Source organism: Bactrocera tryoni, chromosome 3 (assembly GCF_016617805.1).
Source record: "Bactrocera tryoni isolate S06 chromosome 3, CSIRO_BtryS06_freeze2, whole genome shotgun sequence".
Classification (NCBI taxonomy): Eukaryota; Metazoa; Arthropoda; class Insecta; order Diptera; family Tephritidae; genus Bactrocera; species Bactrocera tryoni.
Window position 1 is genome coordinate 39,363,532 of NC_052501.1, and position 26,841 is coordinate 39,390,372.

The following is a 26,841-nucleotide window of genomic DNA, read 5'->3' on the forward strand; positions in this document are numbered from 1 at the left end:
GCTGACAAGTGTTTGCAATTCATTGTGAATAAGTAAAACTTTGCTGTCCAATCACATGTTTTTGTGGAAATTTTTTGATAAGGCAACACATTATTATTTTTTTATGGATTTTTTGTGTTCTCTGAGATTAAGAAATTCACAAGAATTCATGACAAAAAACTATATGAAGACAAGTTTCCATTCAAAAACTCTATTTCGATCAATCAGTTTGTATGACTTTAGGGAGAATTTGTATCTAATTTCGTTAAAACACTTAGTCAAATAAAAAAAAATTCCATATAAGGACATGAATTTGATCCTTCAGCTCGTAAGGCGTCTAGATGATATAGTGATCAAATCTAACAAAATTCTTGGAGTAGTTTAGCGTTTCTTAAAAAAAAAAATCGTGCCAAATTTCTTGAAGATATCTTGTCAAACAAAAAAGTTTTCCATACAAATACTTGATTTTCATCGACCACGTTTTACGACAGCTATATGCGGTAGTGCTCCGATATCCGTGGTTCCGAAAAATGAGCAGCTTTTTGGAGAGCAAAGAACGTGTGCAAAATTTAAGGTTGATATCTCAAAAACTACCACTATTATGTATGGATAGTAAAGAATTGCAAGGCAACCGTATGACTAAGTGCGGAGTATGCAGGACAACCAGCTACTGATCATAGACGACTGAGAGACTAGACCATATTTTTGGTATGTTAAAATAGTATTTCTATTATATTTTAATGTAGCGTACGAAGAAGAAATATTATTTGGTTTTGAAGAACACGAAGTACAGAAACCATGTGCAACTACAGTCGCCTCATATATAGTAATAGGGCTTTTTTAAAAAAAGTTCTCACTCAATTGAAATATGTAAATTTAGTTTAGTAAAACCAAGACTATTTTTATTTCCCTTCAAATATCCCCTACCTCACTTTATATGAACTTAATTCCGTCTACGCCAAATAGCTTCACTCGTAACATATAAGAGATACTGTACCCCTCATTTGGCTGACAATTTGCACGAAAACATATGTAAATAGTCGCATCCGACGTACACACACCTGCACACAACCTGACGTGCCCTAATCAATGTTCTAATCTATCACTATTTCCCTAATAACCATTAAGTGACACCCCCAAAGCGCCAGTCACGCAAATAGTTTACTAAATTGCATTCACGCGCTTATTGGCATGACTCGCCAAAAGCAAGCGGCGCTGCCCGACAGTGGATTAAATGTGAAAACTCAACAATCTGCCAATCAATTTAATGCCGCCAAGTGCTTTATGGGCCAATGCAATGTCATATCCAATTCCTGCCTCTCAGCGGAGTAATGTACTCCCATTCATCATTACACGCAACTATGCGACTAAATGTGTGTAGGTGAGTGCTTGTGACGGCGCTGCCTGCCTACTAATTCACACGTTTAGCCTACACACAGGCGCTGCTCAACTAACCGAAAAATGTAGCACTTAGCGGCACATGGGGGAATTGTTAGCTGTAAGCTGAATTAAGGCTGCTTTGCTGCAATTTTGTATACGACAGGTTTGTGCTGAATATGTATATATGCTTGCTCTTATATAAAAAAAAATAAATAAACATACATTTAGACTTGAATTTAGACACCATTTATCGTACATTAAGACACAGTACTTTAAATAGAGTATACATTTTATAAAGATATTAAGCATTATCTTATTTTCTAGCTTAATAGTACCATATACTCATTGTCTTCTGTTTGCGATGAAGCTTTATAATTATATGCATTATGCGTAAGCTTGAATTCTCCGCTGGCAAGCATTCAAATTACATCAGCAACTTTGGTCGATTCCCAAAAGCACCTTTTGGTTTCATATTAATGCTCGTAAGCTTGCGAATAAATGCCAAATTACTTAAGTGTACACTTAAGTACGTATGCATGTGTATGTGGAAAGACGTATGTCGCTGCTTAGTTTAAAGCACTCTGGAGGCAGTTTAAGCATTGAAAATGCTATTGTGAGCAATAAAATAATTAATTTTACTAAATAGTTTTAAATTTTAAAGAAGAAGAACGCAGATTGAAGCTGTGGCGCAAAGTTTATCGCTCCCATGACAACTTGCTCTTTTTTAAATTGAGTGTTAAAGGTATCGAGTGCGTATATGTGTATGATAGAATTCCTAAATATTATTGACTTGGATTGGAGAATAGAGTAGACAATATTTATTGCGAAGAGAAGTTGTTTAAGACGCTCCCTCTTATCCCTGTGCTTTCAAATCATGATAATTGAACAAGAGATCTAGCGAACTTCATGGGATCGTATATCCAGCGCCTCGTCTCTCCCTTCCCCTCTCCTTTAAATCCATAATCGTAGTACAAGAGACGTTGAAACCGTCACGGCAACATTTAAATTAAATTTTATATAAATAATATCCTACAAGATATTGTATTCTAAACCTAAGAAAATCAGAATACTTCTTAAAAGAAAATATTAAGTTCATATAGCAACGTCATCCATGCAGCAGTTGATGTTGAGACTTACGTTTAGACCCACTGAGTTCCAATGTAAGCCGTACGACGCCCGCTCTTTAACTGGTGTCCAGAAAATCCAGGTATCTTACACACACCAGTCGACATATAGATGGCTCCACCAGGGGGTGCTAGTTTCAAAAGTCCTGTTTACTTCCACTGAATCCACCATGTATATATATTTCATAGAGTCGTTCAGGGTATAATTACCTAAGCCATGCGGTTATTGAACTGCAAAGTAGCAAAACCCTTGCAGCAAAGCACAAGTATGGCAAACACATTCAAAGCCGCCTCATTCAGCTGTTATTTCTATGGCAAGCCTGCCACTTGACTTCGTGCGCCATACCGACCGAAGTGTATTATCTCAGCACTTCATCCGTTGCCTGCCGCTGAAGTGCATCGCGGGAGCCAATGAAAGTAAACGCTTGCAACTCGCTGTTGTACAGTTTATAACGATTGTTGCTGAGTTTTCAATAAACTTCGCGTTACGACGATCGACTCTTGCGCCAACATTGTATCATTCAGAGGTTCTTTTCTGCAATTTGCCAACTCCATTGTGCGTCGTAACTCTGCTTCAAGGTATGCCGTTAAACCATTGGAATGGTGAGTACACAAACGCTGTTGAGCTTCAACGTAACAGTAATTTTCTACAGAAAATTATATACTTCTCAGTAAGCTTTGAGTGTTGAAAAATCTATTCCAAATTCAGTATGTCAAGTAAAGTACTCAACTCTTGCTACCTTTCCGCATATCGAAATTCCAAACCATTACCTCTTTCGCGCCCCTGCCACACCCTGTATGTTATGCCTAAACATGCTCTGCACTTTAACATTCCTCCTTTATACACCTATTGTCCTATTTCTCTTTTTTCATCAGTTGCTGTAGTTTATTTTTCGCCTTTTTGTTTGCTTGTTCGCATTGTTGCTTTCGTTTTCTCAGGCCGCCGCCTTGTGCTGTTAACTTGTTGTTTACTGCAACACTTCGACTACATTCTTGCAACGCTCTCACATTCTACTGCGATAAAGAAATCATTAGTAATAACAATAGAATTTGATGGGCAATACTTGGTTGCCAACACTCGTTCGTTGTGAAAGTCATCAATGCTTTGGCCAGTCAGTCAATGCGTCAGTCGGTTTGACGATCAAATGTTTAGTGAGCGCTGTTGAGCCGCAGCAGTGGCGTAACAGTAGATAGAAATCGACGGGTTGGTCTAAAGACTACTTTTTCCCAAACCTCGTGTATAGTGATGCCTATAAGTGCAAACTTCTCACTTTCCACTGAGCTCAGTAACTTTTTATGTAGTATCCTTAGTGCCCTACAGTATTTCCATCGTTTCTGGGTTAATCCAAAGAAGCGGAATTATTTAATTATCCGAAATCCTTACCTCATTTTAGTATATATTTTTCATCAGAGAGTCATTCACATTTCTCTAAAATTTTGGATCCAATCTATTTTTGAGAACTTACAATTTGCATTTCGTGCCATTCGCTCGCAGCTCTCCATTTAAGTTAAAGATATGACCTAACTACTCTACGTGGACAACAGTACATTTCTGCTTCGAAGTCGACCGAATAGGTCATCTCTTTCGGGTTTCCTTAGATCTTATAGCATAGCTACATATATGGCTCTACTTCCTGCTAAGATCAGTATAAACCCATATCTTCTTTTTCCCAACTTTTGCAAGTACATTTCACCATTTTGTTTCCTGAAAAATCCGAATTACAAATTCCGTGTTAAAGATTGTAAAAAGATTGATCTTGAAAGCTTTGTAAATTTTCAACGAAGATTTTTCTCTAGGCTTGTATTGATGCTTTGAAAAATGGAAGGTTCTACTATCTTTATGCACGAAAAAGCCTCGTGTTATTTACAACTGCTTCTAAGAAAATAATGCTGACATTGTTCAGTATACTTCTGTTGGAGATATAAACACCGCTTTGAGTTTGATATACCTGAACGCGTAATTCTCTGTGTGCACTATTGACTGCAGATATATTCACCGTTATTTATTACCCACCCTTCACTCAAAACCTTAAGTCATAAGGAAGTTACCAACAAAAACTGCGTGGATGTGTTTTCGTGGAAACCGAAATTCGCAGAATAATAGGAAAAACGAGGAACGACAACAAAAATAGTCTGATTATGTTGGCGCGAAGGCATTTACCTTTTTGTGTTTACTTGGAATCGCTTAATATCTAATTTAAAATTAAAGTTACATCAGCTGCATTGTTGAACACCTCGAAGTCATTTGATGTGCACAGGCGATGACTTTATTGTTTACTTCTTCATATGAACATTAGTACATATAGTATACATATATATATTCATATATACAATATATATAACTTTTTCAATGCAACAATTTGCCGTGTTCACTTGTGCAACTGCATTTGCCATTCACCACTGTCACTGCACACTTTTAAGCCACATTCGCTCGTTAGCCGAAGTATACTCTGCTGATTGCTAAGTGTTCTTATAAATTATTTAATTCCACTTTATGGCTGCTGACCTGGGCAGTTGAGCAAAACGTCAGTGGCGTATTTATTTCTTAGCAATCAGTGCTGATGCTTTTCATTTGCCAGATTACTTGTGGTGTTTTCAAGTTTTCACAGAAATACGAGTTTGATTTTCAATTGTTTATTTTCAGTATCACGAACTCGATTTTATTGATTGCGAATTTCCAGTTCAAAGCGAAATGCAATCATTATATTCCATTTCACTTTGAAGAATCATAATGCTTATGAAAATGCTCACATATACAAACATACTCGTATATGAGCGTAAATAATTGATGAGTATTTCTTTAAATTCTTGATCCGACTCAAGTGAGACTTATTCTTTCATAAAAAGTGAATTTGAAAAACAAAAATGGTTTGTGTATACATATATATATATAGTATATTTATATATATTTTATTGTGTGCAATGATTACTGATAATTGTGGTTCAATTGGTTGTTGGTCAAAAAAAGTATTGTCATACTCTTGATTATATTTGGTCACAAATCTTAAATTTTGCACATGTTCTTTTCTCTGCAAGAAGCTGCTTATTTGTCGAAACCATCGATGTTGGACTATTGCAGGATTTAGTTGCCGTACAAACTGAACGATCAAAATCAAGGTTTTGTATAGAAAAGTATTTTATTTGGGGAGATATACTGACGAAATTTGGTACTGATTATTGCTGAAAGTAGCGGTACAATCCACCAAAAACTTGTTCATATCGGACCACCATAGCATGTAGCTGTCTTAAAACTGATCGATCAAAATCAAGTCCCTCTATGGTAAACTATTTTATTTGAGTAGATATACTAACGAAATTTGGCATGGATTATTGTCCAAAGCTGTACTACAATATCCAAATAAATTGTTCAAATTGGACCACTAAAGCATATAGCTGACCAACCAAAGTCAAATTTTTGTACTGAAAGTACAATTTTTTGGACAAATTATCTTCACGAAATCTTGGATAATAAAACAACGATATAATCGATCGAACATATTTATTTATTTATTTATTTATTTATTTATTTATTTATTTATTTAGTAAAGTCTATGAACAATGATTCTTACAGACTAATGAAAAACTAGGATGCATATTAGAATTCTAAAATAATTAAATTACAATAACATGAGTAGATAACTTAAACTAAAAAACAGAATTGAGGGTATTAATGAAGGATACCCTAGAGTGAGAAAAATCAAGTAGAACTTTCTCGGAAATCGAGTTAAACTCCCGCATAGCCCTCTTGAGGGGAGCATATTCAGCAAAATTAGTACTTTCCTTTTTGTAATAAAATGGCAAACTGGATCTGAGACAACGCTGGGGAGTATTGAAGTTAAGTTTCCCTAATAAGTAGGGACAGTCAATTTCTCCGTTAATTATATTGTAGACAAATGAAAGTGAGAGAACGGACCTTCGATTTTCCAGTGATTTAAGATGTATAAGCAATAAACGCGATGTATACGATGGTGTTGGATCAACAAACTTTAAGGAGCGGAGAGCATATTTAAGAAAGATCTTTTGAACACGCTCGATCCTGTTAATTGACGATATGCAATATGGTCTCCAAATAAACACTGCATACTCCAAAATGGACCGCACAAAACATGTGTACAGTAATTTTAACGTGTAGGGGTCGGAAAAATTTGTAGAATTTCGACGGACAAAGCCAAGTACAGAAAAAGATTTTGAAGTTATATAGTTGATGTGATTACTGAAAGAAAATCTGTGGTCAAAGATTACCCCAAGATCTTTGATTTCAGTAACGCATTTTAGGACGCAATTAGAAATACTGTAGCTAGAAGATAAGATGTTGCGTCCCCTGCTATAGGAGATCTGTGAGCATTTATCTACATTCAGAAAAAGTTTCGATTTCAGGCACCAATTATGAAAAGTACCCAAGACGCTTCCTTGTGGGACTCCCGAAGATGCAATGAATGAATCAGATGACACTCCATCGACAGTGACTACGCATCGTCTAATCCACTTCAAGAAGGCCGAGTGAAATCCTAGAGATGATAATTTTTTAATTAGAATACTGTGTGATACTTTATCAAAGGCTTTAGAGAAATCTGTGTAGACACAATCTACCTGAAATCCAGCGGAGAATGCAGACATACAATAATCGCTAAAAACTGCTAAGTTTGACACAGTGGAGCGCCCAGGGACAAACCCATGCTGATTGACGTTAATTATTGATTTTACTGCAAAAAATAGTTTATTTTAACAGAACACTTAAAAATTTTCGAAATAGTAGAAAGTTTAGAAATAGGCCTATAATTGAAGACATCATCCTTTCTACCACCTTTATGAATAGGGGTTATGCGTGTCAATTTCCAGTCAGAAATAAAATCCCCGGTGGCGAGAGACTTATTGAAGATAAGCATGAGAGGATATAATAAGGCAGTACAATTTTTTATAAATACGGGCGGAAGCCCGTCCAAATCCAGTTTGGACGAAGACTTAATGTCACAAATAGCCTTGGCAATATCGTCCTGTGAAAGACACAGTGAGCCAAAATTTATGGATGGGAAGTTATCAGCTGAAAAAGTGGAACTAGTACCAGGATCATCTTGAACATAGTTCGATTTGAAAAATTCAGCGAACAAATTGGAGATTTCGACCGGAGTGCATGCCGACTTATCACCCCAGCGTAAAGCAGAGGGAATGGCCGAACACGCTCTTTTAGATTTTTCAAAGTTCCAAAAGAACTTAGGGTTCGACTTAATTGTAGTCTCCGTATTATTAATAAACCTTTTATAGAGGAACTTATCCAATTCTTTTAAACAGTTTTGTGTAGTGCTGATATTGAACAAAGGAAACATGAGATTTAGTTGAAGAGAATTTTCTATAATATTTATTTCTAAAATTTTTAGACGTTTAAGGTCCTTAGTGTACCAAGGCAACTTATATGGTTGTAAACGTTTGAGCGGGATATTATAATGACAAAATTCCTGGATAGATTTCTTAAAAATGGAGAAACTATTAGCTGTATCAAGTCCCGATAGTAAATCGTCCCATTTTATTTCAAAGAGCTGATTGTTGAGTCGTTCAAAGTCACAAAATGCAAAATTAAAACCAAGCCCATCAATTGGTTTAACAGGAGCGAAAAGATAAGTATCCACTTCAAACGCTAGCGGTGAATGATGGATGGTGGCTGGAGTAATTGTAGAGAATCCATCAAGGAACCTAAATTTTAAATTATCGCTGAGAAAGACTAAGTCAAGAAATCGATCGAGACTATTTGAATATGAGTTGATTTGAATTAGATTGAGATCAAGCAAGCTATCAATGAGAAATAACTCCGGTGAAGACGAAAAATTTGAAGGAATAAGAGCAGGACTATAGGAACAACCAGACCAGACGATATTACTCAGATTAAAGTCACCCAAAACACAAATATTATTATCTTTCACCTTGTTTAATACCAGCGAGGAAATATTATTTGCGTGGAACTTGTACACTATTAACATATCGCTTAGATCGGTCCAGTAAAGCACATACATAGCTGCAATTCAAATTAGCCGATTATGCTTTAAAAATGCACCATTGAAGAGTATTGTAACTTTGTTGCAAGTAAAGCTAAAATTTTATTTGTTTTATTTGACCAACCGATTGTTACCCCAAACAATTCAAATGTGTCCGTCAGATCGAGCTAGTATTAAATAATTTCACGTCTGAAGTAAATTTCACTTCATAAATTAATTCGAAAGAAATATTTTGAGTGCAAAGCCAATGAATCTATTAGTCATATCTTATGCAAATCGTGATATTGAAAATGTACATACAAATATTGTCTAAGGGAATATTTAAAATATCTAGACTTATTTCTTGTTTAATTAAAATGCTTTTGATGCTTAGTGGGCAGTTATGAGTAATAGCAAATATAGAAAATGTTGTTACAAAACTGCTATCTATAATAAATCAAATGTTTCTACGAATGATTTTTCAATTTGCTAATATTTTAATACGATTGGAAAATATAGCTTACTTTAATAGAAATTTTCTAAATTTTTACATCATCAATAAAGCAATTAAAAGCAACTGTAATCTTATTATAATATATTTATATTAAATGGTAAATAAAATACGCATCGAAAAATACTGAAAACCTTTCTAGTTATGTACCATACATGCGCTCAAGTAGCAAGCCCCTCGAAAACTAAATATAAGCGCTAACACCATATAGATGCACATATGTATGTGTACTTATATTCTATATAAATTAGCATATTTTCTAACATTACTCATACGCCATGTACGACTTCGTAATTTATTAAAATATGGTTGTGGAAGAAAATGTAGCTCGTAAATTAAAATAAAGCCCTGCGCTGCATTCAACAGTTATAGCAGTAATGGAAAATTTCCTAACGCAGTGCTGTACAGTTATAGCGCAGCTTTATATATTCGTATGTATGTGCGCGCCTCCATTTTGTTTGCGAAAATAGATTAAATGGCAAACTTGTTTTGAATTAAATATTTAAATTGCAAATTTTAAGCTGCTGAAACAATGAGACTTCATTGAATTATACTCATTTTAAAAGTTTGACAAAATTTTGCCAAAGTCTCATTAAATTTTTACAACTACTTAAAATAAAAACGAACCAAAACAAATATACAACAATAAATGAAAAAATTAAAAAAATGTAAATTAACTAAAACTTTTATAACAAAAAATATTTACTGGAAAAAGCAAAAAATTCCACTCGTACATAACTAATAAATAAATTAAATTAATTTAAAATTTCTTACTAGTTTACTTTACTTTACACGCAATTGGAGTTAAAACATTTTGACATTTGAGGGCACCGTAAATATTACAAAGTTTTAATTTAATTTTTCGTTCTATAAAATGTTTTTTAAACTAACACAGTCCGAATATAAAGAATTCTTTTTTTTTTCAAAACAATTGCCGACATTTGGGCGGACCGCAAATAATACTAAATTTTTTTATGCAATTTCTTGTTCAATATTTTTCAATATTTTTAAACTATCAGGGTCTGAAAGCTGAAGTTTACTTTCTAAAATAGTTGCCTACATTTGGGCGCACATACACTGAAATAATGAGTAAAACGCCGTAAAAATTTATGTTATATACTAATTTATTAATTTAAACGTGAACCAGCAGCTGCTTCCACACACCTACGCCCACTCAGCGCAGCATGCGTTTATAATCATATTATAATTATTAAGAAATTCTTCAGGGATAATTTTAGCAAATTTTATGTGGAAAAGTTTGATAATTTGCTGCATATTTCACACATTTAATGAAATTTTGAATACAACGAGCGCTCTGTGCCTGCGGGTAATTTTTAAAAGAAATTAATAAGTTTTAATTGCTGCCTGCATAATTTCGGCAGTAAAGCGCCAAATAACCGTAATTCGAAAATTGTGCTTGCGAATTAGAGTAATTAAGCCACTATGACAGACATTTAAAAAACTACTCTTCATACTTATTATGAGCAAAGAACGCGCTAGTTCTCTAAATACCGTTATTGTAGCAGCGCTGCTGAGCGGGGTTTACGCTAAAGCCAAGCCTAAGAGTTACGTAAAACAATTTCAAATGCTGAAACCGCAACAGCTTTGCAGTGTCATAGAAAAAAGACGTGCTAAACATTTTTAAGTGAACGTTGGAACAATTTTGCATAATAAAGCAACAACAACAACGCATAGCTGTTAGGTAGTAGTGGCGGCAAGCGCACAAAATCAGCTTTGTAACAGTTTTCGAAATTTAATATTTTGCATTTTACCTGCTCATATTCCCATGTCAGCACGTCCCTTGAGCGCGCACTACACCCACACACACACACATGCACGAGTACGTGTAAACATGTCTGCATTAAATATTCGCTTGTCATATTAGTTGGCAATATTGAATAACGACGATTCTTTTTGCATTGCCGAAAACTGGCAAAATGCCTTTCAACCAAATTGAACATAGCACACACACACACACACACATGCATGTGCGCGCGCCTACAACAAAAACCGCGTCAATCCCAACACGCACGCCCGAGCAGCTCGTTAGAATGCTGTAGCGTTTTCGTAATTTCGTTTTCTAGTCAAGGCCCATTGCATGCGCACAATGGCGCACACACACACATGCATGCATACGCGCTCTCAGGCACGCTCACTGGCATTCACTCACTTGTGTCGGCGTTTCGAATAAGTGAAGCGGCAAAGCAGTCAGCACCTTTTTGGGTCGACCGCACACCAAACACACCGAAGATTTCCTGAATTTCCTAGATTTTCCACATTTTCCGCATTCTTCACCGGATTTCGGCTTCTAAATAGAACTGCAATGCACCGACAAAGCGCCTGTTGTGAATTCCTAAATAGGCGGCGCTTTTAAACGCCTGCAAAGATGTGCAAAGGCTCTCACAAGCACACACACTAACACATATTTGCCTAGTTGCCACTCCTCCCTCACGCTCGTTCTTCTCCTTCCGTGCTGTTGATGATGACTTGTCTGCTCAAGGCGTTTGGCTGAGCTGAGACTGCTTACGGTTGCTATTTACATGACACACACACACGAATACATGTATGCTTGTGTTGTTATTGTTGTAATTTATGTAGCAGCAACACATTTTCTCGTCATTTTAACAAGTCTTACACAAATAACTATCAGCATACCTGACAACAAGCAAGCAGTAATAACTACAAGTTCTGCTTAGAGTGGGTACATGGCGTATACGTAACGGCAGGCCGGCAATACAATGACTTGTGCATAAATTTCTGCATATGCGTATATGTGTGTGTAGGACAATTTTCGCACAATCATGCAGCTAAGAAACTTAGTTTGCAAATATTACTTTGCTATGTCAGCTTGAAGCGCAAATAATTCAAAATCGCATGGAAATTATTTTCTCCAGCACAACAATGAAAGCAACACAAACAAGGCATCACTACTACGTAGCTACTCTGTTTATATGTAGTGCTACTCTGAATGACAGAGTTAGTTGTTAGCAAATTCTTACTGCAAGGCGAACGAGTCTTTGCGTGCCTGGCTGACTGGCTCGGCAATGGAAATGCCAAGTGCCATAACTCAATATATTGTATAACACATATACATACAAATACTTGTGTTATCTTAACTGTGTCTTCAGTGTACCTTTGGCTACTGCTAATCCCTCTGTGGCATTACGTATTTGCATGATAGCGCAAATTTCACCTGGATTTATGGTTAATTTTTCGAATATGTATTACATCTACATACATATATATATTATTACCTCGTTGTGTTGATTTATGCGCAAAATTATTACATTGTGGTCAAGAAATGAACAAAAATTTAATTAAGTCAGCAAATTAATTGCAAACTGTTAAATAAGTGCAATAAATTAATTTTGATTATATAAACTGCTTTCAGCACATTTTACTAAGCAAAGAGGTATTGTTCCGTGATGATTTTAATTATTTAATTTACAAGCGAGTGAAAGAGAAATTAGTTAAATATCACAAAATAACATTATTTTGGAAAAGTACCATAATTGCTTTGTGTATGGAATATGAAGCTTTACCATTTATGGTGGCTTAGATCACATATAATATTATTTAATGAAGCGAAATATGTTTGCTGTTTGGTTGAAAGGATACTAGACCGTAAGTGACCGCTATCAGTTCCTTACTAAGCTCATCACGATCCCAGATGAGTTCCAACCAAAAGATAACAATTTAAAGTTTCCTCATACACTTCACATGCTATTTTTTTTATCAACAATAAATTCTTTATTTTTCCCTCAATGTAAACCGTGTCCAATAAAACGCACTTTTGCCAAGGCTTCTTCCAGTCAAAATAATAATTTTTCTATATGGTCGTGGAGGCCGTCTTATAATCGGTTTTCATCTCCTCAATGTGTCAAAACGCCGTTCACATCGTTGAGTTTTTGTGTATGCTGAATAGCCAGATGTGGCACGGCGCCAAAGTAGGCGAATACTGTGGATGCGACACAATTAGGGTCGAGTTTTTGGCAAAATATTCACAAAGAACCAATGCGGTTGTAGACTCGAGTTTTCGCCCACAATCACGGCCGTTTCCACCGAATGTCTTGACAGCAATTTTAATTTTTCGGGCCGACGGAAGGAATTAATAGTGCACCATACCACGATGATCACCTCACATTACTTTCTGATCACAATTATGCACTCCACCGATACTAGATTTCATAGCTCCTAAAGGCAGGATATCGGGATTGAGTTATAGGACCTACAAACAGCTCAATCTTTGAGAAGTACTTGTTCCAAATCTACTTTGCCAGTAAAATAAAATTAAATAATAATTATATTTATATTGAAAACAATTCTGGAGTTCCCACACATTGTCAGTTATGTATCCATGAGATGTGGTGCTATTTAAATTTATTCTTGTGGATTAAACCTCTCTATCAATATATTTAGAACAATTGGTATAACATACTGCCCTTGGTAATATCTCCTACATGATTGAACGTTTTTTTTTGCTTGAAAATTACGATAATAAAATATCAGATACAACTGCCATCAGTTGTACGTATATTGGGACCTTTACCTATTTAATTTGCACGCGTTCAGTTGAGTTTCAAATTTCAATATAATATTATAATATATATTAATCAAAACAATTTCGAAGCATCAATTGAAATTTTCACTGCATAATCATCGTTGGATCGTCTCTGGATACCAAAGTTTAATGGGAAATAATTTTTTGTCACTCCGCTGGAAATTATATCAAACATGATCGCAAGTAGAAACATTCGAATTAAATTACAAACAATGGAACTCCTAAAGGTCTAGCTGCGCCGCGAGACATCCGTCCCTACAAACTAATTTCTAATTGAAATCTTTTTTTCATCGAAATATTATTTTTTTATGAATATAGGAAAATCTGTTATTTTGCATCTAAAAAGCCGTATTTAAATAAATTTTAATCCGAGATAAACATTTGTAATATACCAAGCCTTAAAGTCAGCATGAAGATCATAGTGAGTAGGAAGGTTTCCAATTCAATCATAAATGGTAGCATTGCACAGGTGGTTACTTTCAATATTTGCTTCCAACAGTTGATCATACCATTCGGCAATCTTTCTAAATGGATGATTTTATGATTCTGCTGGTCTACTCTGTCTCTAATCGTTATTTTAGAGATTTAGCTGGATTTCCTAACCGTGAATAGAGTTTTTTATGCCTTGAATCTATATTTAAGTCTATACATATTTTGCCACAACTTAATCGAAATCCTATGAGGTCGGAAGTATTGCGTATGGAAAAGCAAAATTAAAAAAAAAAAATTGTTTTTAAGAAATGATCATTTCGATTCCACTTCCATACATTTCTGTTGCTTTGAAAGCGAACAGAGCAACTGTTAAGTAATTATGATTAATTAATAACACAATCCTATTGTAGGCAGTATTTTAGCTGTTATTAGTTATTCACTAATGCACAAAAGTAACTAACTATGCAATAAAATTCTAAATTTGTGATTAATATGGATTAGAATCTTTAAACCCAGTGGACCTCAGAAATGAAAATGTGAAATGACATAATAGAAATTTGCCTAAATTTATGCTTGTTATTACAGTCATACAAAAATAATTTTCTATAATCAAACTCCAAATTAAAACATTTTAATTGAAAATAGATATAAGAAAAGTGTTTGTTGCAAAACCAAGTTTACTAAAGCACACACATCACCATTCGAAAACTATAATTCTTTAACCCCACGCATTTGCCTCAATAAAATATGCAAATAATACTAAAAATTCACTTATATACAGCCGCTCGAAAACTCAATGAACTTCATTGCGCATATTAAATGTGCGTTTAAGGCCGGCAGTTACCGATTTTCGTACGTGAAAGCATTAACCAATCAATGGACAGATGTATAAGTAGGAACATATGCATTTATATATAATATAAACACATATTTTTGTGCTATAATTCGCCAGTTGTTCAGCGGGTTTTATTATTTTTAATATTTCATTAAACCGCTTCGATTGAATGCGCCGCAAGGCGTGTCTGCGCTGAGTGTGGCAAGTCGTAACATCAAACGCCAGCACCACAGCTGCATATAACTGTAATAAAATCAGCATTTAGATATCTTCAAAAAGTGTGTGTTAAGAGTATATTATTTACACTTAAGCTTATAAGCGCACATGTGCGAGTGAAAGCTCAAGAGCCATGCAAGAAAAAGCACCACGCGAAATTTGAAATAATTTCGAAAAAAAAAAAACCAAAATAAATTAAATATGGAGAATGAGCGGAGTTAATTAGTGACTTTGAGTAAAGAAAATATGTATATATATATTAAAAAATATATAATATATATACATATATATTATTTTAATAATTTATTATTAATATTGTCCAGGTAGGAAATGCAACTTTAGCAAAAGGTATTTCAAATTTTTAATTTTATTTTATAAAAGCATCACTTTACAACAAAATAAAATTTTTTTTAACAGTCTGTTGCTCGGGAAAATACCGCTATTTGTAATGGCATTAATTAAATCGTTAAATCTTCTCAAAAGATCTGTTCAGTTGGGTTTTAATACAAATCTAACCATGTCACAGTACTGTAATAGTTATCAGAGGAACGCTTTTGAAAATCGCAGAACCTTTTTCATTCTCTCCAACTAATTTCAATAGCTTTTTGTAATAGCGTTCGCATCGGCAGATCAAAATAACACTCTACTATATATTTGCCATGAAACAAATGTGAAATAAATAAAACAATTTTCAGTCAGTTGAAAACTCCCATTTCCAGTTATCTCTTGTATGGAATATCACCAAAAGGCATAATAAAAGTGCAAAGAAGAATCACCCTAACCAAAACTGCATCAACTCTTCTACAACAAAGTCTTGGCAATAACCTAACGTAGAGAATGTGTGCCGTATTCTAGTTTTAAACTTAGTACTTTGACACCTAAGAAGTTATTCGAGAGAAAACTTTTTCCTACTAGACCAACACATACCATACAACAGAACAACCATAAGCACATCCAAACACAAATAATAATAATACAGAATTCAGCAAACATATCCAACAAAATAATCACAACCGAAAACAAATGAATTTCGAGTGAAAGTAGAAGGTCATTTCGACAATTCTAAGCAAATTCGCAAACACACACACCCCCATACTTGGTAAGCCTTCCACACGTACGCCCAGGGTCTGGCATTGAGCAATTTTAAAACTCATAAACTTTTATGCGCCATATTGTGTCATTTGCCGTTATAAAAAAATTACATTCTATAGAAATGGAAAATGGCAAATAAGAGGCGAGAAAGGGATTGGAAATTTGAGCACAGTAAGCAAATCCACTGCGAAGTTGTGTGTCTACTGTTCAAGCTTATAAAAATGCCAGAAAAATATGCCGAGAAAGAGGCAGCAAATGGAAGAGATTACACCCTATATTTGGAAGATAATCAAATTTTACGATTTTGTTGCTAAAAACAAAGGAAATACAAAGGAAGCGCTTAATGATACATACTGTATGCTGCATTCCACGCATACTTCTATGGCTTGCATATGTGTATGTGTGCGCATAAATGTACGCCATTTGGCCATAAAAGCGAAATAACAGTGAAAACTTTTCACACGTGCGTTGACAGATTTTAACCAAAAGCAAGCGATGCGCATCCTTTTACCTGCCTTTGGTGCCAGGGTGCCGCGTACTGCGCATATCGGGCCGTGTATGCGTGCGATAGTGAAAAAGCCTACGCTTTCGAGACAGGTGCCACATGAGTGAAATGCTGGCGCTAAAAGCACGTAGCTGGTGGCACGCTTACTTGCCACTTGCAACGACGCACCTCGTCACCGCGGTTTTGAGTTCTGCAGTAAAAACAAAATTTCGAGATTTTCGTGACATAAAATGTTAGTAAAGAAATATTTTGTATTTACTTATTATTTAGTGTGTGGCAATAGCGTAGTTCAGTTTATTTGGTGCAAAGCTATCTCGTACCTGTATATATAAGAGCAAGTGAATAGTTACTATTAAAAATAAAAATTCTTTCCAAGATAAAAAAGTCCTATTTCGAGTTATCTCATTTATGGGATATCACCAAAGCGCACACTAAGAGTACCAGCTGGAATTAACCTCATTAAAAAAGGCCCAAGGTGAACAATTTATTCTGAGAGTAAGAAAAAATGCTCGAGAGGGTTCAACTCATCAGCATTCAAGTCTCCACCAACCGAAGAATTTAATGCCATTTTAGGTTTTTTAATAAACAAGCGCCTTTACATTCCTAAAACCTTCATACTCGACGTTTTGAATCATAGAGCCGCCGAACCAAACGGTAGTGGCTTTTCTCTGCACCTACGAGGGTGTTCTGGGTGGGTTGAAGCCGTTAGAAGCGAAGTCCAGTGAGCTTCTTTACGGTAAGTACGGTAAGCTTGTGGGAAAGATTGGTGGGAGGACGTATTGTCAGGAACTCCCCATCAACTTCAGTTTAAGACTTCCTAAATATAGTAGCGTTTCCAAGTCGTGCTTGCTGCTATTAAGTTAACGGTAGACTTATTTCTCCAGAGTGTAGCTTTTTCAGAAAAGTGCCTATCTGATATCGGGCGGCGATACAAGCCTTAAGCTCACTAACCGTGCGTTAAAAGTTGATTAAAGAATGCCTAACCTCGTTATCATTAGCTTCGAATCACTTTATGATAAAACAAGTATGGATGCCAGACATAGCTGGATCACAGGTAATTGTAAAGCGTACGAGCTAGCAAGGAAGCTAGCAATCATTACAACGGGAAAAGGTTGGAGCTCTACTGAGCTCACGCGCTCTACTCAAGTACTGATGTGCTTCACGGGAGCTTGGCCAGCCCTGGACTACCATCGGTTCATGCGTTGTTGCAAAATCATTATAGCTGACGATCGATCATAAGAGATACAGTGAGTACTCTGCTCTCAGTAAAGCTGACCTCTCTTAGACAACGCTTGCGCGGTTATAGTCGATTTACCTCTTGCAAGTCGTGGGAATTCTAACAGGCAATTACCAGCTGCAGAAGCTGGAGCATGGAAATCATAATACTTCCGTCTTGATTGTCCTTTATATAAAATTTCTCACTTTATTCGAGTCATTGAAAGATGCTAAAATAATATATTAAAGATTACCAAACTATAAATTTCGTAGTATTAAAAAAATGCAGAAATACTTTTCTTAAAAACAATGAAAATGCGATTCACACTGCTGTAACCTGAATGCTTCAGTGCTTCATCTTCAACATCTGCATTAAAAATTAATCAAAAGTGGGTCTAAGTAACTAATGAAGTCGTTTACTGTACCAACTAACTAATGGAAGACTTTTATTTTTTAGTACATACTTACATACTGCACTAAATATTTAATTTATTGGAAAATTAATTGGCAACATAAAAATTTACTTGAAGTTACGAAAACGGTAAAGGTCTCATAGTGTCGGCATATAATTATTTTCGCTGTTGAAAAGCATGTAAATCTTCCATACAACAAGATTGTCTGCATACCGCTGATAAGAATCGCTCTATATCATAAACTTAAGATGCTGAAATTTCATTAAAAAAAAATACAAAAAGGCGAAAAAACAATTTCGAAACAATAGCCTTCGAAAACTTTACTGTTACACACATAACCCTTGGCAGCCGACTCCAAACAGAGTAGTTGGGATGCCCTGCGGAGCCTGCGTTCATGAACCGACAAACACTTGAGTGTAATGTTGCAGCTGCTTTCGCGCAAAAACTGCCGAAATTTCAATTTTTAAACATTGAAAGTGCTGCGAACAAAAACACAGTTATTTTTTCGCCCAACTCATCACTCATTGAAGCCTCCGTTTCAACCTGCAATTCGCACATCCCATAAAAAGCCCGCGGGCATATTGCCAAAAAAAAACACGAAAAATTAAAAGCGTTAAAAGATGTGAGTGCAGCGTGTTGTTCTTGTTGCTTTTTTTCGCCAACAAACAACAGCTCTTTAACCAGCAACAACTGGGATGCTACCTGCCTTGACGATGACGATAAGAGGCGCAGTAAAAGGAATTATTTTAAAACGAAGTTCGCACAGCTTCCACAAAGAGCTCGCCTGCAGCTGCGAGATACTCCATGTATTTGTATATGTCTGTATATTTATTTGTATAAGTGTGTATATGTAGATATGGAGCGTACTCACCCGAAAATGTCCAGTAGCCACAAGTAGTTGTTGCGTCTGCGGCTTAAAGTCTTTCCAATACACGCACATTTACAGCACCAAAAAACATTGGGGCAGCATAGAAGGTCGCACTTACGAGTGGAAAGCGCAGTGTCCGTAAGCCCAAGCATCACAGTGAGCTACGGTAAACAAACACGCACTCAGGTAGTCTGGTAAATCATTGGTAAATGGTGTGCCTCAAAGTGTTTGTTTGTCTACACGCCGAAACGTATTTATTTAAATAAAATTCACTTAATTCCATGTCAAACAATTCTTTTCAACACATTGGAGACATTTTTTATGGGTTTGGAAGTTATTATATACAACCAGTACTGTTCGAGAAAACGGATGGGAAAAAATCAATGAACAGTCATAATTACTGACTGATCGATGAACTACATATTTTTGCATTTCTCACCAAAAATTTCGTGTTCAGAATCATTACGAATGTTGGGAAAGGCTTACGGTGATTTAGTTTTATCAAAAACACAAACCAAATCCACGACTGGTATAAAGCTTTCAAAGCCGGTCGAGAGATCGTGGAAGATATGCCTCATTCTGGACGACCTTCGACATCTTGAACCGATGAAAATATTAAAAAATTAATGATATGGTGCTTGAAAATCGTCGGGCAAGTGTTAGAGGAATGGCAAGAAAGCTCGACATCTCTCGCAAGGTCATTCCAAAGAGTTTAGTGGATATTTTGGGTAGGAAATCCGTTTTTGCTTGACTCTTTCCGATAAAGATGAATTATTTTCAATAAGAGTACCGTAAACAGGTCACTTTGAACATGCGCGATCGTGCGAATCCATATCCGACATTCGTGAAGGGCATTATACTGCCGATGAAGAGCAGTTTCTTTAAGTGAAGTGAAACTAACTTCACTTTTTTTCTTGTATTCGCGATAACTTGCGAACGTAAACAGCGAGAGCACGCTTCCTTAGAGTAGAGAGAAGCTCGTTAGCCGAGGTGTGGAGCCTTAATCCGCTGTGTCTAATCCACTTCTAAATGTAGACATTGTCAGGGAACCTCAGGATTATATATGGCTTCGTCGGGATGACAAGACTTCTTTGTGGTATGAGTAGACTACCGCCTAATCTGCTGCGAACTTCCCAATTTATACAAATTTAAAATGAGCGCAGCGAGGTTTGCCTCGCAAAGTTATCACTTACTGTGGTTTCGAGCTTTTAGTTTATGCTTAAGAAACGAGGATATCTAAAACACAGTGCTTAGGACTTTCAATGTATACTTGTGAAACTGATTGTAAGGCGTACAGCTGCAATGAACTTTATAGAGTCTGCTTCTAAAGCCATTCTGCTCACTAAGTATTTTAGACAGATAGAAATTCAAGTCTCTCTTTAATCTTTCAATTCATATATGGGTGCCAGTATTAGTCTGTGAATCCACCTTTTTTCGGATGAAGTTTTCACCGTTGATGACTGTTGGGTCTCCTCCAATTTTTGGTTCTTGTAGGTGGTACTGATGAAAAATACGCTAGCTCATATTCTTGTGTATCAAAGGATCAAAAGTCCATGATTTAAACTCTTCCTTTTAGAGAGAGCGCGAGAGAGATACATCTTTCAAATTAAGTTTTCTATAATGTCTAGTCCGAACAAAAAACTTTCTACTCATCTATCATATCCTAAGTACTACCTAAAACTTGTATGTGGATCCGTTCACATGTACATATATATTACACTTAAATTGTTGGCAATACTTTAGTCATTAAATTTATGCAAACCCAATTCCGCGCATGGTGCCTCGCCTCCGTGCCACTTGTCGATAAGCTGAGGCCACAGCTGTGCTTAGATAACATTTTTATTGCGTTAATTATGTTGATAGAGAAGAGGTCAACCATCAAAATGTGGCAACAACAAAAGGCATGCTCTGCAAATGTTGAGGTTAACATTGACTAAGCGCCACCAAATGAGCAACAGCCGCCATCAATTGAGATAAAAACCAAACAATTTGCGGCCAACCAGCCAGACTGAGTGCGGACGAACTGAGAATGACTAAAGGGTAGTGGCAGCAGGTAGGTTAAAGCACAAAAAACACCGTTGCGCCCAAATCACTACACAGCGCGCTGTTATTGGCTACGAGCGATGCTGCAAAGTGCTTAGCGCCAGAATGACTTTCGCCTCTGAATGCGGCACTAAAAAATAAATAAGAGCAGAGATGCTACAGACAAGCAAGAAAAGGTGCGCCAACCAGCTGCGAGTCCAACACTAACGATAAAGAAGCTATGCGCCACTTTCAGCTGCAGCGATTAACCGTTATCACGGCAAAAGTTTTATTTCGCTCATTTCACCAAAGAAAAAATGGGTTATTTCCAGCTGATTGCGCGCGACAGGTGTGCACGGCGAGCGAAGCGGAAAAGAGTTGTTTACAAACTGTAGAGAATTGAATGAGCAAAAACAACAAAAAAAACCGGGATAAATGTGCCGCGTTGCAGCTAAAGATCGTATTGATGCGCTCGAAGGCTGGCCGCAAACATGCTGATGAAAAAACGGCAACTTAAAGCACGCAGAAGTGTTGCGGATGAGAGAAGGCAGACAAAGTAAACGAAAATACTTTCAATAAACTCACACACACACACACACACACACATGCATGTTTATTACACAAGCTTTGCTTGGCTTGTTTGCGCACCGTTTGTTTGCTATTTTTACTTAATGAAATTTTAATTTCTACACCACATTTGTTCGTTGTTGTTGTTGTTGTGTGTGCAAACATTTTTTTGAGCTCACCAGATGGATTTAATTAAAAATCAAATACACGCATTTGTATTGGCCCACCCAGCATGTTTGCAAAAAAGAAAAGGCGCCGGTAACAAAAACAACAAAGCAACAACAAAAACACAAAATAAAATAGCTGAAAGAAAATTAAAATGGCATGGAAATGTATTTTAAATAAAATTGACTCAATTGTGGCAAAATCTCACACACATGCGCATACAACAAATACCACAAATACAAATGCAAACGCACATAAACACACACGCGCGTGCTACGGCAGCATTCTAAATGGCGCGCTGAGCGTGAGCTGGTGGTTTTTAATTGAATTTGCGTAAAGAAAGGTCGGACTGAGCTATTATTTACGTCTAACAACAGCTTCCCTGTGTGTGCACGAAATTAAATTTGCTACGAAATGGCTGCACACACACACGCACACAACGCAGTTGCATGCTTGATTTATTTGCTTATTCGTTTTTAATTGTTTGCCTTGTTTAAGGTGAGCGTTTTAATTGAAATTTACCCTTTCATGTCAACGATTTCCATGTGATTTTCTACAGCTCAGCTCGAATTTCGTTTGCGTATCGCTTTTGTGCGTCTGCAGAGTCGTTAGTGGCAGGCAGCAAGTGCACAGTTATTCAAAAATACCAGGCAAAGCACTAACTAGCAAGTTTAAAAACAAAAACAAACAACTTTAAATTTTAACTTTTAGGAATGGTGTTTCTTTAGAACTTTCAAAAATAGTGGATTCTGGGGCTCGTCTTTATACTTCCCTACCAGTTCTGGCTGTCTGGTCAACTTATCGATTCAGTAGAGTAAGCTGGTGTAAAAATATGTTTACCTGCACTCGTTAAACATCATTTGGTACTCACTTGGTAGAAGAAGTTCTCTCTCTGAGAAGAACGCACACTTTTTAATACATATGATAACTATAATAGACTTATACAGGGTGAGCTATCATTTTTATTGGTATATAAAAACTGAAGTCCTAATTAACAAGAAACAAGGTTAGCTTCGTTTGAGCCGATCTATAATAAATAAATTCATATAAACACTTAATTTTGATTATTCAGTTTGTATGGCAGCTACATGCTATAGTAAGCCGGTCGAGACAATTCGTTCGGAGATTGTGCAGTTGTCTGAGACAATAATTATCCAAATTTCGTGTAGATGTTTTGTTAAATGAAAATTTGTACTTACAGAAACATTATTTCGATATTTTAGTATGCATAGTTGTCCATACTAAATCAAAACTTGATTCCGAAAGTTCAGTTTGTATGGCAGCTGTGCTAAGACACTTATATGCGTACGTTGACCGATATTGACGGATCCAAGAAATAAGCAGCTTCTTGGGGAGAAAAGAATGTGCTCAAAATCTCAAAGTGGTATCTCAAAAACTGAGGACCCAGGTCACATATATTCAGACAGCAAAATTTGCTCTACCAGCAGGGTTTACTATTACCATTCCATTGAAGTCTCGAATGGTTTGCCAATGACATAGGATAGAATGTTTTTTCATAAGTTACATTAGGATTCAGCAAAACTGAAGTTCTGGATGACCGTTAAAAGTAAACGCTTCTTGACAACTATGGTTCAGGGAATTTAGTTACTGAAACTAAATTACCTGTCGAGATTCAAGTTTTTGCGAGAAGACATGATGTACCACCTTCATATAGTATGTAAACTATAGCTTGTGCAAGAACTGAATCCGCTCTTGGGCTCTTGAAAAGTTCCAAGAAGATTGAATTTATGATTCAATGGTATGTAAACAAGCAAAATCGCCGAAGTCGAATTGGGACGAAGAGCAACTTGAAGAGATTCAAGATCTGTGATTTTTTCTTGAAAAAGTAACGGTTTATTGTATGGCCGTGGGAATTATCGGTACATATTTCTTCAAAAATGGTGCCGGTGAGAACGTAACCGCCAATGGCGACCGAAATCGCGCTATGATAATCACCTATTTGATGCCTGAAATTGAAACTCGTGATCACAGCTGCATTTGGTTTCAACAAGAGGGCCCCACCTACCATTCATCACTTCAATGAATTTATTTATTTAAATAAAACTTCAGTAAGTAGGTAATTTCACGTTTTGGGTCGGTCGATTGGCCAACAAGACCGTGTCACCTTTCTTTACCAGTCGAAATGGATACGCCATCTGAGGCTTGTTGCGGCCAACATTTGAAAGAGATAATCTTCAAAAAATTAATGCCAAAGAATGTTCTTTCGATGATAAGCATTCCCCATTAAATTTTAAGTTTCGGTGTTTGTTCTTTAAAGGAGTATGTTTTACCCTATGTTCATTACAACATACTGTATGAGAAAGAGTTCACATTTCAATATGAAAGTATTTTCCACAGCTATAGTCCTATGGGAAAGTTAGAGCTCCGCAGAGGCTTTGTGATCCTTGCTTACCGAAGCTTAGGTATAATGTGTATTCAACCATACGAATATCTTGCATCGTGCAGCAAAATCCTCAAAGTTTTGGCTTCTAAAGACAAAGCGACAGATCTAAGAAAGAGAGTTAACCGCAAAAACTAAGCGTTATCCAACTAATTTAATTTATAAATTTTTCATAATCTCAAGCCGAAGGCTCTTATAAACAGGATAAAGCAGGATTATGCATTCCAATGCACTACCAGACAGTAAAAGTAGAGAGAAATGTTTTTATAAATAAATTTATTCATGTGAGCATACGCGGCGATATCTTGCAAGTCCATATCACATTTTACACTGTCTTCACGCTCTTTGATGCGCCTCGTCGCGCCACACTTTAGCCGCTAATCCACTCACTCGAGCTAAACACACAGCCACATTACATCGCGTATGTATGTAGATGCTTATGTGTGAGTATTATTCATTCTAATTATGTCACATTTCATTTGCTTTCAACACAGCTGCTACCCAAATGCCACAGCTAAATCCAATTGCCGCTGCCGCGATGCGAACATGCTGCGCATATTTATCAAGGCTATAAGCAAGCGCGACACCCAAGCGAACGCCAGGCGAAGCAAACCCAGCGCGTAAAAGAGAAATTCAAATAAAAACGCATAAAATTTTTTTAATCATGCAATAACGACGGCTTTGACAAACGCATATAAATGCGAGGCATATGCAAAGAATGGCGCAGGTTATGTGATAAAACGCTACAAAAACAATAAGAACACAACAACAAGCGCTGAGAAAGAAACGGATGTGGCGACACGGCGGCACAGCTGTTGCTGTTGGCACATTTTTCTCCGTTTTTGTTTCGCATTCATGCGATACACGCTTTGCCACCGCCAACCTACAGGCTTTGTTTGTTGTTATTGCAGGCACCGCTTTCGCCTTTGCGGCTCTTGATGTTGCTGTTTGTGTTGCGAATTTTCGCTGATTAACCGAGCAACAGAAACAACGTCGCCGCTCTTGTTGCGCGCCTCTGCAGTGGCAATTTTGTACGCAAATACCTGAGGGTGTTGGTTTGAGCGTGGATGAAGTCAAATGTACAATGGCGGAACCGAAGGGATGGTAGTGGAATACCGTGGCTCCTGCTTCGAAAGGCAGTATGTAACGAGAAGAAGTACTAGCTCGCAAGCGTGGTAGTTTGAAATATTTTTCTCCGAATATACAAACAATAAGTATTCCATTGAAAGCAAAAATAACTGTTGTTTGATTTCATTTCTGAACGAATTCGGAATTTCATCTAATACGGAAGAAATTAAATCCACTGGAATAACCCAAAATCAGATCTATAAATGCTAAATTTTAAATTATAAAGATAATCCCATTTTATATTGGAAAAAGTATTGTTTTCAATTCCAATGATTTCAGTCTTAGAATGAGATATCACTTTAAAATATTGAAAAAAGTTCGAAAGTTTCTCTTTTCCAAAAACCAATTTTTCTGTGTTGACAAATATTAAATCTACAGGCTTTTCAAAGTTAAAATTTGTAGTTTGTAGGCCATCGGCCGGATACACTAGGCTTTCGAAAATCATTTCATCACTTTTATAAGGAAGGAGATCTACGTTCGTTTTTTTCACAATGTCAAATCTGGAATGTAACGGAATTAGAACCAACCAAGCTAAAAGTGAAGGTCGCTTACTCGATCAACTCAGTTATGTTAGCCTTGGCTACTGAACACAAAATAAGCTGCGAGTTTGCCATCTACCTTATTTACCCAAGGCAGTTAGTCTCTCACAATCTTAATCATTACTCGATTTACTTTAAAGACTCGTCGTTACTTGAAACACTCGTCGTTTAACCCAACGGCGATGCGACTTATAGTTGGGAAGTATGCTGCGGTTACTATAAAGTGTAAACGCTGTCATATGTAGATATGATATTCTGGCAAGAAGATAGGTAGGTGGGATGTGTGTGGACATTTTCCATAAGGACGCAAAAGACTCCGCTGAGGGCTGCATTCTTGTAGTAGTTGATATCCATGCTGGTATGAACCCATTCTCTATACTCAACAAAAATTATTCTCTTTGACGCTTCTCGCACGAAAATATTTCTTTCTAAAACTCAAGCGCTTCTACTAACTTTAAACGACAAGGCTGTCCTTGTAAAACTTTATAATATGAGTTTGTAATCAGGAAGCTGAGAGCTGTGCAATCGATACGGCGCCATTTCTGACAATTTTCTCCAACTATTGTGTATTCTGTGAAAAGCGACCCTCGAAACACTGCAGTCAATCAACATGCATTTGAAGTGGCTTTAGAAATAGCAAAGTCTTCAAATAAAAGGGCAACTTATACTAAGCACCAAGTAGAGGAGGGACCAAGGAAACAAAGCGACTGACATGTGAAGAAGAATGCTGCGAACAGCAAATATATTACAACAACAACAAGCATCAGCATATAATTTGTGCAGAACAAAGGAGCCAACATTAGCCAACATCCGCTTTCCGCTTCCGCTCACGACTCAACGCGTCTCACCGACCCACCGCCACGACGAATAAGCTGAGCATATTTCAGAGCTATCAAACGGTTTGCTTATGCAACTCAACTCT

General features: G+C 36.6%; 1 protein-coding gene across 1 annotated transcript in view; it reads left to right on the forward strand.

The window, feature by feature from the left end:
• LOC120773006 (protein scabrous) overlaps nucleotides 1–26,841 on the forward strand; it is a 94,050-nt gene that overhangs the window by 25,666 nt on the left and 41,543 nt on the right. The gene's annotated exons all lie outside the window — the stretch shown is intronic.